Source organism: Ornithorhynchus anatinus, chromosome 8 (assembly GCF_004115215.2).
Source record: "Ornithorhynchus anatinus isolate Pmale09 chromosome 8, mOrnAna1.pri.v4, whole genome shotgun sequence".
Lineage (NCBI taxonomy): Eukaryota > Metazoa > Chordata > Mammalia > Monotremata > Ornithorhynchidae > Ornithorhynchus > Ornithorhynchus anatinus.
The window spans coordinates 52,314,548-52,327,743 of NC_041735.1; the positions used below are offsets into that span (position 1 = coordinate 52,314,548).

Below are 13,196 nucleotides of genomic sequence, written 5' to 3' on the forward strand. Positions count from 1 at the left end.
AGGACTTAACTTGTTCCCAGTTTAGACACTGGGAGAATTGGGCTGAGTGTGGAAAAGCAGCACACTGCAGCTTTGATCATTTGTTTTTCCTGTCACTGGAAGGGTTGGGACATGGTAGATCTTTCCCTGAACCATCTGGTTTTATTTCCAGATGTCACTTTTGTTTTTTGATTTATTGTTTGTCAAGCTCCATTGTGACTTCAAATAATTTCTCATTTGTGAAGTGCTAATCACTTCTGACAGCTCAAATTGACCCCGATCTGAAATTAGACGCTGTTAACCTTAACATTATTTCTGTCGATTTATGGAACTTGGTTTGAAAGGCAGTGGTTGATCTGTCAGTCGTGCGCTGTTTTCCTGTTTTTCTCCCTAAGGCAGGTAAGCCTGTGATGAGTTGGGGATTGTATACAGCCATTTTTCAAATTGTAAAATGGGTGATTGGAACTTTTCCCTGGCAAATGTCTCATTAAAAGCAGCTTCAACAACACACAAGCATCCAAACACAGTGATCTGTAATTTCTAATGCATTTCCACCCTCAGATTTTGTATTTCGAAGGTAACCAACTTTACTGAAGACTGGTACTTTGTTGTAAATATAAGGTAACACAGCAGTAGCCAGATAACGGTGACCAGGTTCCACACTGTTTTACTATTTCCTATCTTTTTATGGATGCAGCCAACAGGGAGGTAATTGGGCTTGAACTTTAATGTTTTACTCTATGAAGTTGTTAGAAAATGCACAGCACATCATACTTGTAGGTTTTTGAGAGATGGGGAAGCAGGAGAAGGAGAATCTTTAATGGTCTAAGATGCATTTCTGATTATTCTCCTTCCAGAGATTTTCCCATGTTAAGTGTCAATTTGTCATCACCCAGGGCAAACGGTGCATTCTGCCTAGTGTCCTCTGAGGTTAGGCTATGGGAATGACGTGCTAGGGAACGCGAAAGAGATTGCTGCCTTTTTCCTACCACCCCGAGGCAGAGCTAATCCTGGGCCAATCCAGTGCCCAAGACAGGGGCCAGGAGGGAGAAGCAGCGTGGCCTAGTGGAAAGAGCCCCGGCCTGGGACTCAAAAGAACCTGGGTTCTAATCCTGGATTCTCCGCTTGGCTGCTGTGTGACCTTAGGCAAGTTGCTTCACTTCTCTGGGCCTCAGTTACCTCATCTGTAAAATAGGGATTAAGACTGTGAGCCCATCTGGGACAGGGACTGTGTCCAACCTGATTATCGTGTACCTACCCCAACACTTAGAACAATGTTTGACACACAGTAACAAGTACCATTATTATTTTTATCATTATCATTATAATGTGGAACAGGGATTGTAGCCCACCTGATTGACTTGTATCTCCCCAGTGCTTAAAACAGTGATTGACACATTAAAAAAAAAAACACATAAAAAAAGTCTCAGGAGGGAATAGAGGAGTTTGACCGAGACGGTTCCATCAGAATAACCTAGAGTGTAAACAAGATTCTTTTGTGCCTCTGAAAGCTTTCAGGGAATACTGAGGAAGGGGAAACAGTGGCATATTTGGAAGACCTGTGCCTTCCTGCAAGTGACGGGATCAGTGCTCTACTGTGGGTTGTCGGTTATTGACTTAGCTCCAGGTCGGAGACACCTGCGGCGCCTCCTGGAAGACGGACAAGAACACGACTGCCTGGGGACCACAGGACAGGTTAGATAGCCTTAGGACACCCATCATTTTTCTAAATCCGATTCCCTAACCGAGGTCAGGAAGTCAACAGGTGCACTGGGGAAGCACTTCCACTTTTTACTGCCGGAGCCCAATCCTGAGCCCTGGGGAAGGTAGAGACTCTAATCAGTCTAGCAAAGGAACTGTATGTGGACTTTGACTGCGCTACATGTAATTGTGTCCTTTATCTCCCGGCCCTTTTGGGGTAAAACTAGATGTGACCAAGCACCTCCAGAGATGCACTGTTTCTGCCCAGTTAGAAATGCCCAGTTCTACACATGGACAGCAGCGTGTACTCCCGTACAAATGCTACTCCAGGAATAACCTGCGGACGGACTCAACCCACACTCTCCTTTCCTCTCTGTACGGGTTTGGCTGTGGGTGTGCCGTCTTGGGCTTATCTAAGTAGTTGATCGTTTCTGTCAATTCCTCTCCACGGAATTCATTGTCGCATTTATTGAGCACTTAATGTGTGCCAAGCACTGTACTAAGCGCTTGGAATAGTACAGTGTAACAATAAACAGACACAGTCCCTGCCGACAGCGAGCTTACAGTCTGTGAACCAACTTGTCTACTCTGAATTTTCATGTCACTGAGCTCTGGTTATTCTCGACTTGCCAGAGGTTTGCTGGGTCATTAGATGCCATGGGCTTTTGATCGTTAACACCTAGAAGTAGCACTCTACTGTGTCAAGGCAGGAAGGATGTTGGTTTTTCAGATTCTCTTTTGTGTAGGTCAGAAGTTTCTGACCAATCTACATGCTTGTTGCTGCTTCCCTTGAGGAGTGGCACACGAGCTGGGGAATGAGCTGGCATAGGGAAGTTTTGGAGAGCAGGAGGTCCAGGCAAAGACCTGCAGGCCTGGGAAGTCAGAGAGGCTACCAGAGGAAGCTGAGTTTCCAACAGGCCAGTTGTTGTTTTTTTAAAATGGTATTTAAGTGCCGGCACTATGCTAAGCGCTGGAGTAGATATAAATTAATCAGGTTGCACCTAATCCATGCCCCACATGGGGCTCATGGTCTTAATCCCCATTTTACAGATGAGGTAACTGAGGCCCAGAGAAGTTAAGTGACTTGGCCTAGGTCACACCAAAGGCAAGGGGCAGAGCCAGGATTAGAACCCAGGTCCTCTGACTCTCAGGCCCATGCTCTTTCTACTAGGCCACTCTTCTTCCCACAGATCCACTCCAGTACTTAGTATAATGTTCAGCACATAGGAAGTACTTAATAAATATCACAGTTATTATTGGTGATGGTGCGGAGGCTGGGCTTTCACGAGCTATCATGTAGACAACTTTGCCAAGTCCCTACATGCTCCAGCCTTGTACCGTATTCACCCACAGCCAGCCCTCTGAAAGCCGCTGAAGCAAGAGAATCACAGATATTAATTGTGCGCTTACTGAATGCAGAACACTGTACTGGGTGCTTGGGAGAGTACAATACATCTGAGTTGGTAGACACATTCCCTGTCCACAGGGAGCTCACAGTCCGGGGGGGACGACAGACGTCAGTAGAAATATAAATGATTTATTTATAGATATGTACATAAGTACGGGAGAGAAGTGGCACTCCCCCACTCCATCTCAGCAGATATCTGTAGCAGGAGCTGCCATCTCAGCCCCTAAGAGGTGGGGAGGGGGACGTTGGTGGGAAATGGAGGCAAAAAGAATTGACACTGGGTTAGGCGTCATGGGAGAATAGGTTATGTTCTACCTAAAGGTCTGTTCTAGCTAAAGGTCCTTAGGTGTGTGTTTATTAGAAGCTGCCCCTACTGTGTGACAATATTCTCCTCCATTAGGCCTCACTAGGTCTTCCTTCATCGCAGCAGGGTCTCCTTCTTTGTGGATTCTGTCAGCCATCGCAGCCACTCTCTGTAGCTCCAGGGGACTGTAGGTCCTGGGTAACAAGCCTGGTCCGTCAGCTCCTACTCTACCATCCCAGCCCCATTTCTAGACTGTGAAGTCTTGTGGGCAGGGAATGTGTCTGTTTGTTTATATTGTACTCTCCCAAGTGTTTGGTACAGTGTTGTGCACCCAGTAAGCGTTCAGTAAATACAACTGAATGAATGAGTCCAGCCCACCTCTGTTCTGTGGCAGCTGGCAACAGAGCCCCTGACCACCTGTGCTCGGTGGGTGAAGACAGGATCACTACAGACAGTTTGGAGGTGTTTTCCATCAGCAGTCCATGATATTTAGTGAGTGCTTACTGAGTGGAGAGCCCTGTATGAAGCTCTTGAGAGAGTATAATATAACAGAGTTGACACACAGTTCCCTGCCCACAATGAGCTTACAGTCTCGAGTGTACTTTCCCAAGCGCTCAGTACAGTGCTCTGCACACAGTAAGTGCTCAGTAGATACTATTGATTGAGGGGAGGCAGACATTAATATAAATACAAAATTTATTTTTTATGGTATTTGGTAAGCCCTTACTGTGGGCCAGGCACTGTACTAAGCACCGGAGTAGATGAAAGCTAATCAGGTTGGACACAGTCCGTGTCCCACGTGGGGTTTGCAGTCTTAATCCCCATTTTACAGATGAGGTAACTGAGGCACAGAGAAGCGAAGTGAATTGCCCAAGATCACAAAGTATGGCTATGTACGTAAGTGTTGTGGGGCGGAAGGTGGGGTGAATATGCCAGAGCATCTTTGGACTTCACAGCTGGTTATCACAACAGAGAACGTGTCGATTTATAGGGCGTGAGGGTTTATTCATGTGTATTCATAATATTGTAATGATGCTGGATGATGCTGGCTTTTCAGCTTTATATTTGGCTGTCATGTTTCATTTTCTATTTTTTTTGCCTAGATGAAATACCAAGGTACATAACCTGTTTTCTTTTTTTTTTTTTTTTAACCTTTTCCACTTTTGCTCCTTCTTTGATGCTGACATTCTGTGACTTGTTTTACTTTGCTTTAATCTGGCCGGCTTGAAGCTACACTTCATGTAGCTGTTTGATGTAGATTTAGGGCTGATTTAAAAGCCAGCTACACATAACAAAGTGGCTCTCGGGGTTTTCATTTTCTATTTCTCCAAGTGGGGTCCAGGCCCTGGCAACGGGGAAGCTCCCAGAGCCGGGAGGGAGGTGCTGCCTAGGATTACTGGTTGGGAGGTGGTGGGGTGTGAGAAGAGAGCACCTACTTCCTGCTATAGGAGGGCAGGGTAAGTCGTGCTTGTGGTAGGAGGATAGAACAGATGATGATTATTTGTGGGGACAAGAGATTTAATAATAATAATGGCATTTGTTAAGCTCTATGTGCCAGCCATTGTACTAAGCGCTGGAGTGGATACAAGCAAATCAGGTTGGACACAGTCCCTATTCCACGTGGGGCGCACAGTCTCAATCCCCATTTTACACAGCAGACAAGTGGCAGAGCCGGGATTAGAACTCATGACCTTCTGACTCCCAGGCCCAGACTTAATCTCCTCCATTAGACAGTGTTAAATTCCTTGAGGTCGGGGATCCTGTCTGCCAACTGTGTTGTAGTGTAAGCTCCTTGGGGACCGGGAACGTATCTACCAGCTCTGTTAAATTGTACTCTCCTAAGCCAATAGTACAGTGCTCTGCGCACAGTAAGTGCTCAATAAGTGTGATAGATTGATCTACTGTAGTGTGTCCTCTCCCAAGTGCTTAGTTCAGTCATTTCTAATTCTTGTGTATTTTCTCCCTGCAATTAGTGTAGTACTCTGCACAAAGTGCTTAATAAATAACTGCTGCTCCTACTATGTATATTGCAGTGCTCTGTACCCAGTAAGCACTCAGTAAGTGATTTTACAAACCCCTCTGTGGGGCAGGGACTGTCCAATTACATTTTACCTTTCCCAGCACTTAATACGGTGCTTGGCACATAATAAGCACTTAAATCAAGTCACTTAACTTCCCTGTGCTTCAGTTAACTCCTCTGTAAAATGGGGGTGAAGGCTGAGCCCCATGTGGGACATATGGACTATGTCCAACCCGATTATCTCTTATCTACCCCAGCCCTTAGTACAGTGCTTGGCACATAGTAAGCACTTAACAAAGACCATTAAAATATATGTACATCCCCTTGATTCTATTTATTGCTCTTGTTTTAATGAGATGTACATCCCCTTGATTCTATTTATTGCTATTGTTTTAATGAGATATACATCCCCTTGATTGTATTTATTGCTATTGTTCTTGTCTGTCTCCCCCCCGATTAGACTGTAAGCCCATCACTGGGCAGAGATTGTCTCTATCTGTTGCCGATTTGTACATTCCAAGCTCTTAGTACGGTGCTCTGCACATAGTAAGCACTCAATAAATACTATTGAATGAATGAATATGTTTCATCATAATAATAATTATTACTAAACCCTGGTTTTCTTCCCCCTGGTTCTCTAAATGCCTTTCTCCCCACTTTGAAGAGCTGACTTGGCTAACTCAGCGAGCTTTCTGGGCATGGGAGGCTGTTGTTCAGTGTCATATGTATTTTAAATTGAAGACCAGATAGCTGGTGACAGCTGAACTCCTTGCTGCTGAAGGTAAGAGGGATCGAGCTGTCTCAGCTCGAGGTGCACACGTGTCTGTGTCTCGTTTCTGAGCCTCCAACCATCTAGGCTGGGCAATCTTCATCTTAGCAACTCTTTTTCCTTATCCCTCTTTCCCCAGCAGTGACCAAATTGGAGGGCAAAGTAGAACCATTTTTTTATGGTATTTATGTTTTTACTATGTGCCAGACACTCTAAGTGCCGGGTAGGTAACAAGCTTATTGGGAGGGATACAGCCCTTGTCCCCCATAGGGCTCACAGTCTTAATTTCCATTTTACAGATGAGGTAACTGGAGCTCAGGAGAAGTTAAGTGACTTGCCCAAAATCACACAGCAGAAGAGCAGAGGAGTTGGGATTAGAGTCAAGTCCTTCTGACCCCGAGGCCTGTCATCTATACACTAAGCCACAATGGTTTTCACTTTGGTTCTCCGTGCTCAAGTCAGACGACCTTTCTCCCTACCTTACTCTTTTGTTCTGGGGCGGCGGGAAGGAGAGAGAGAGATATCAATGAATCAATCCATCAGTGATGTTTTTTGATTGCTTACTGGGGACAGAGCACTGTATTGGCGCTTGGGAAAGTACAACAAATTCGAGATATGTATTCCTGTCCTCGAGGAGCTTCCAGTTTAAAGTGGGAATGTGCCATTCCTGTTTATACATTTTCTTCCTGGGGTTGGGTCTGAACATGGAGAAAAGAAGACGCAGAAAAGCCTGAGAAGTAGCATGGCTTTGTAGATAGAGCCTGGGCCTGGGAGTCAGAAGGATCTAGGTTGTAATCCTGGCTCTGCCACTTGTCTGCTGTGTAACCCTGGGCAAGTCACATAACATCTCTGAGCCTCTCGGGTACCTCCTCTGTAAAGTAGAGATTGAGACTGTGAACTCCATGTGGGACTTGGCCAGTGCACAGCCTGATTAGCTTGTATCGACCCCAGCGCTTAGAGTGCCTGGCACATAGTAAGTGCTTAATGAATACCACTTTAAAAAAAAAAAAAGGATCTGTGTTTCTTAAGGATTCCTCAGTGTAACTGTCACCAAGAAGTTCAAGGCTGAAGGAGGAGAATTGATAGAGCAGGTGAGCTCGGAGGAAAGCAGGATGGGAGAAGGGCTTCAGGGAGTCAGTATCTCACACACACTCTCTCTCTCTCACTCTTTCTCTCTCTCCTTTTCTCTCTGCCCTTCTGAGCCCTGGTGCTCCATGAGCTGTTCTGGACAAGCTCTTAAGTAGCCAGGGAGCCGCTGCGACAATTTACTGAGGGCCTGTCTCCCTGTCTCGAGACTGTGGGCCGCTGAACCAATAATAGCAAGCAAAAAATGAAAGCAGATTGGGCTCGGCGCCCAGAAAATCAGTTACGAGTAGATACAAGACCCGGGGCCCTCAGAGAGAAACACCAGGATGGGGAAATCCATGGCCGGGGCCAAAGGGTCAGGCTGGACCAACAGGATGTCGATGACCAGAGGTGGCCTTGGGAAGGGCTCAGAGGCCCCTGAACAAGGCTCTGTCAGAGTTCTTGAGGTGGCGTCGGACTGGGGTGGGCAAGAGAGTACCACCTAGGACTGAGTATTCCCAAACTGTCTCCATTGACTCTCTGAGAGGTGATATGTTGCACTGACTTTTCTCTCCTTGTCTTCTGTGGCCCTGTTTGGAGGAAGAGCAGTAGGGTCAGCTTTCTCATTACCACAGTCCAGACATGGCATGCATAATGTCTCTCTCTCTCTCTTTCTCTCTCTCTCTCTCTCACACACACTCTGTCTCTCTCTCTCTCTCTCTCTCTCTCTCTCTCTCTGCTAGAGAGTGTGTAGCCTCCTTTCTTTGAACTCTTTAGCCCAGTATAAATCTGATTTAGGCCCAGTTGTGCAGTGCTTGGAGACGTGCTCAGCAGCCCACGTGTGCCGAACACCTGTCAGCTTTCTGAAATGTGTTCTTCACCCGCCTGTGTGGGTGTGCTTGTGTTTGTGTGTGTCTGTGAGTGTACGCTCTGGGAATTGCTAGCCTCATCTACCAGTTGCTTCAAGTGACTTTTTTTTTTCCTGCAGTGTCTGTCAGCAGCTTGGTGCCATCTCTGTCTTGCTTCCTCAGCAGATGTGCAACCCGACGGCTGAAGAGGGATTTATGATGGAGCTAACCAGGCTGGGGACGGGGCCTCCTTGTCGTTTCAGATCAATTCAGCAGACGTATTCACCCTTTCCTTTCCCGAGTCAAGGTGTTTGTTCCTTCCATGCTCCCAAAGCCCTCTCTCCTTTCCTGTTGGCACCCTGAGTTCAATATATCTAAACCTGAACTCATCTTCCTTCCCAAATCCTGGCCCCTCCCTAACTTTCCCATCTCAATGGACAGCACTTCTTTGTGTCTGAAACTCACAACTTTGGCATCTTTGAATCCTTCCTCAGACTTTGGCTAGATCCTACTGGTTTTTCCACCACAATATTTCCCAGATGCGGCCTTTCTTCTCCATCCAAACAGCCCTCCCCCGATCCCGGCCCGGAACTTGACGTACCCCCACTACAGTACTGCGTCCTCCTCCTCACTGTACTCCCTGCCTCCAGCCTCTGCTCCCTGCAGTCCTTACTTCACTCTGCTGCTCAAATCGCTGTTCTAAAATGTCATTCTGCATACATCTCTTCACTCCTCAAAATCCTTCAGTGGTTCTTTTTTCCTCTCTGCATCAAATAAAATAGTAATCATAATTGGGGTGGTTGTTAAGCCCTTACCATCTGCCAAGCCCTGCACTAAGCATTGAGGAAGATACAAGGTAATCTGGTGGGACACGGTCTAAATAGGAGGGGGAATGGGAACTGAATCCCCTTTTTATAGATGAGAAGGAAACTAGGGCACCAACAAGTTGTCACCCACCTGAGGTCATATAGCAGCAAGTGTTGGAGACGGGATTAGAACCCAGGTCTTCCGAGTCTCAGGGCCATATGCTTTCCATTGGGCCAAGCTTTATGGCACGCCAGCATCTCTCTCCTCCTTACCTAGCCGCTCTTTCCTATGACACCCAAGCTCGCACAGTCATCCCAAGCTCATAATAAAAATTGTGGTATTTAAGTGCTTACTATGTGCCAAGCAGTATTTTAAATGCTTGGGTGGCTAAAAGGTTATCAGGTTGGACATAGTCCCTGTCCCATATGGAGTTTCCAGTCTTAATCCTCATTTTACATATGAAGTAACTGAGGCACAGAGAAGTTAAGTGACTTGCCCAAGGTCACACAGCAGACTTGTGACAGAACGAGGATTAGAACCCATATCCTCTGACTCCCAGGCCTGTGCTCTTTCCACTGTGCCATGCTGCTTCATCTCACAATACCTTATTCTAGACACTCCTGCTTTTAAACTCTGGCACCCAGCCTTCCTCCTGCCTGAAACTTCCTTCCCTTTCAGATCCACCAGACCTCAGCTCTCCCCACCCTTCAAAGTCCTTCTGAAATCCCACCTCTTCCAGGAGGCTTTACTGGCTCATTTATTCTTCTTCTCAGGTCACGTCTCCTAATGATCATCTCAGCACTCTTGCACCATCTCCGCATTTTTGTCCTCACAGCATCCCGAATCACTTTGTACTTAATAATGGTGGTGTTAATAGTAATGCTATTTATTAAGTGCTAACTATTTACCAAACCAGCATGCTAAACTCTGGGGTAAGCTTAAGATAATCAGATCAGACACATCCCTTGTCCCAAGTGGGGACCTTGGCGTAAGCATTCGAGAGAGCAGGGTTAATAATAATTGTGATATTTGTAAAGCGCTTACTATGTGCCAAGACTTGTACGAAGCACTGGGATAGATACAAGATAATCAGGTCCCACATGGGGTCCACGCTCTAAGTATGATTAATTAATGTTGGTATTTGTTAAGCGCTTACTATGTGCCGAGCACTGTTCTAAGCACTGGGGTAGACATAGGGGAATCAGGTTGTCCCACGTGGGGCTCACAGTCTTAATCCCCATTTTACAGATGAGGGAACTGAGGCACAGAGAAGTTAAGTGACTTGCCCACAGTCACACAGCCGACAAGTGGCAGGGCTGGGATTCGAACTCATGAGCCCTGACTCCAAAGCCCGTGTTCTTTCCACTGAGCCACGCTGCTTCTCCAAGTATGAGGGAGAAGAGGTATTGAATTCCCATTTTGCAGATGTGGGAGCTGAGGCACAGAGAAATTAAGTGATCTGGTCCCCTGCCACAGACCATTGCTTGATGGCTACTGCAATGAGACAGCAGAGGCAGAGGGGAGGGGCCTGCCTGACATCAGGCCATACATAATAATAATAACACTTGTTAAGCACCTACTATGTGCCAAGTAGTGTTCTAAGCACTGGGGTGGATATAGGTCGATCAGGTTGGACACAGTCCCTTGCCCACATGGGGCTCACATTCTTAATCTCCATTTGACAGACGAGGTAACTCAGGCCCAGAGAAGTGAAGCGACTTGCCGAAGGTCACACAGCAGGCGTGTGGCAGAGCCGGGATTAGAACCCGGGTCCTTCTGACTCCCAGGCCCGTGCTTTGACCACTAAGCCACACTGACACGCTTGAAGTTCTGATGAGGCTTTTTACCTGCACTATGAATCTCCTTCTTGGTCTCACTTTCCTCTCCTCCCCAGCCACCCGCATGCTAACGAATCATCGTGCCTGATTGGCGTGCTTAGTGACAGAGGAAACTGCACCCAGAAAAACGGTTCATCGGGCTTACCTTCCTTCCGCGGCCCAGATGAACGGATAAAATGGTAGCTGCCTTTCCCTCTAGTTTTCTAGTGACTGAGAGTGTGAAAGAATTCTTGTTGACCTGTAAATCATTGCACAAGACACTCAGTGGACCCAAGACAGCCTCGTGCAAGTAATTAGATGTGTTTAACATCTGTTCCCTATTGTGGAGGGGCTTCTGCTGAAGTTGGTAATCAATAAATATCATTGATTGATTGAGTAATTCGACTCAAAGCTGTTGTCTTTCCCCCGGTCAGTGACAGGGCAGAGTAACCCTGGAAATAGAAACAGAAAGTTCCTAGCTTGCAACTGTCACTCAATCAGTGCTATTTATTGAACACTTAATGTAAGAGCACTGTACTAAGCCCTTGGGAGAGTACCTACAATAAAGTTGGTAGACGCATTCCTTGGCCTCAGCGAGCTTAGAGTCTAGAGGGGGAGACAGACAGCAATATAAATTAGTAAATTATGGATATATACATAGTGCGGTGGGGTTGAAGGCAGGGTGAATATCAGGTGCCCAAAGGGTACAGTTCCAAGTGCATAAATGACACAGAAGGGAGAGGGAGTTGGGGAAAAGAGGGCTTAATCAGGGAAGAGGTGACTTTAATTAGGCTTTGAAGATGGGGAGAGTGGTGGTCTGGTTTTTATGGAGGGGCAGGGACTTTCCAGCCAGAGGGAGGACGTGACAAGGAATTAGCAGTGAGATAGAAGAGACTGGGGCACAGTTAGCATGCTGGCACTAGTGGAGTGAAGTGTGCAGGTTGGGCAGAAGTAGGAGATCATTGAGGTTAGGTAAGAAGGAATAAATTGATTGAGTGCTTTAAAGCCAATGGCAAGGAGATTATGTTTGATGTGGTGATGAAGTGGCAACCAGTGGAGGTTCTTGAAGAGTGAGCAGATGTGGACTGAACGATTTTTTTAGAAAAACGATCTGGGCAGCAGAATTGAAGTATGGACTAGAGTAGGGAAAGACAGGAGGCAGGGAGGTCAGCGAGGAGGCAGATGCAGTAGTCAGGGTGGGATGTGGTAAGTGCTTGGATCAACCTACTAGTAGTTTAGATGGAGAGGAAAGTGTGGATTATAGCTATGTCCTAAAGATGGAACCAACAGGATTTGGTGACAAATTGTATCTGTGGGTTGAATGAGGGAAATGAGGTAAGTGCCAAGGTTACAGGCATGTGAGGTATGGAGGATGGTGGTGCTGTCTACAGTTGGGAAGGACAGGGTTTGTGTGGGAAGATGAGGAGTTCTGTTTTGGCTATGTTAAGTATGAGGTGTAGAGATATCTGGAAGGCAGGAGGAAATGCGAGACTGCAGAGGAGTGACATGCTTTCCCTTCTCCTGAGAGGTGAGTGAAGGGAAACGGGCAAATGTCCTCCGATGAGGTGGTGGGAGGAGAGAGAATGGAGTGACATTGAGGAAGGGGCATGAACCCCTCATCTTCACTCATAAATCCAGCCTTTCTCCAAACTCTGCCACCTCTGTTGATCACACCATCATCCTCCCCGTCCCAGAAGCCCACCATCTTGGTGTCATCCTGAACTCATTTTTTTTAATTTGGCTTTTGTTAAGCATTTACTATGTGCCAAGCACTGCATTAAGTACTGAGGTAGCTATAGAGTAATCATGTTGGACACTGGCCATGTCCCACATGGGGCGCTCAATCTTAATCCCCATTTTTCAGATGAGGCACAGAAAAGTCCAGTGGCTTGCCCAAGGTGACACAGCAGACAAGTGGAAGAGTCAGGATTAGAACCCAGGTCCTTCTGACTCCCAGGCTCATGTTCTCTCCACTAAGCCACGCTGCTTCTCACTGTCTTTTAGCTCTCATATTCCATCAACTACTGATGTGCTCTTCCAAACAATTAATATGGGGTCTAATCATCAGAAGGTGCTCAGCAGATGCCATGGATTGATTGATCGGGCTGGTCTTCCTCCAAGTCATTTCCCAGATCTGCCCCTTCCTCTGAGACTATCCTGTTTCAAACTATCATATCATGATGAGGGTAGTGTATCATCCTCTAGCCTTTCACACCTTCAGTCCATGCCCCATCCCTGAGGCCCAGATCATCTTTCTTCCTTTCTCCCCTTTCCCTTACTAGCTCTGCTATAAACACAATCAGTGATAGAGGCCTTCCCTAACTAAGCCTTCATTTCCCTTTCTCTCACTCCCTTCTGTCACCCTTGTATTTGCACCCTTTATTCACCCCTCCCTCAACCCACAGCACTTATGTACCTATCATCATCCAGTACACTAATCTCCACTCCTTAAAATCTTCCATTGACCACCCCTCTCAT

General features: G+C 46.6%; 1 protein-coding gene across 1 annotated transcript in view; it reads left to right on the plus strand.

Annotated features, from left to right (window-relative positions):
• POMGNT2 (protein O-linked mannose N-acetylglucosaminyltransferase 2 (beta 1,4-)) overlaps window positions 1–13,196 on the plus strand; it is a 42,607-nt gene that overhangs the window by 10,869 nt on the left and 18,542 nt on the right. The window lies entirely within an intron of this gene.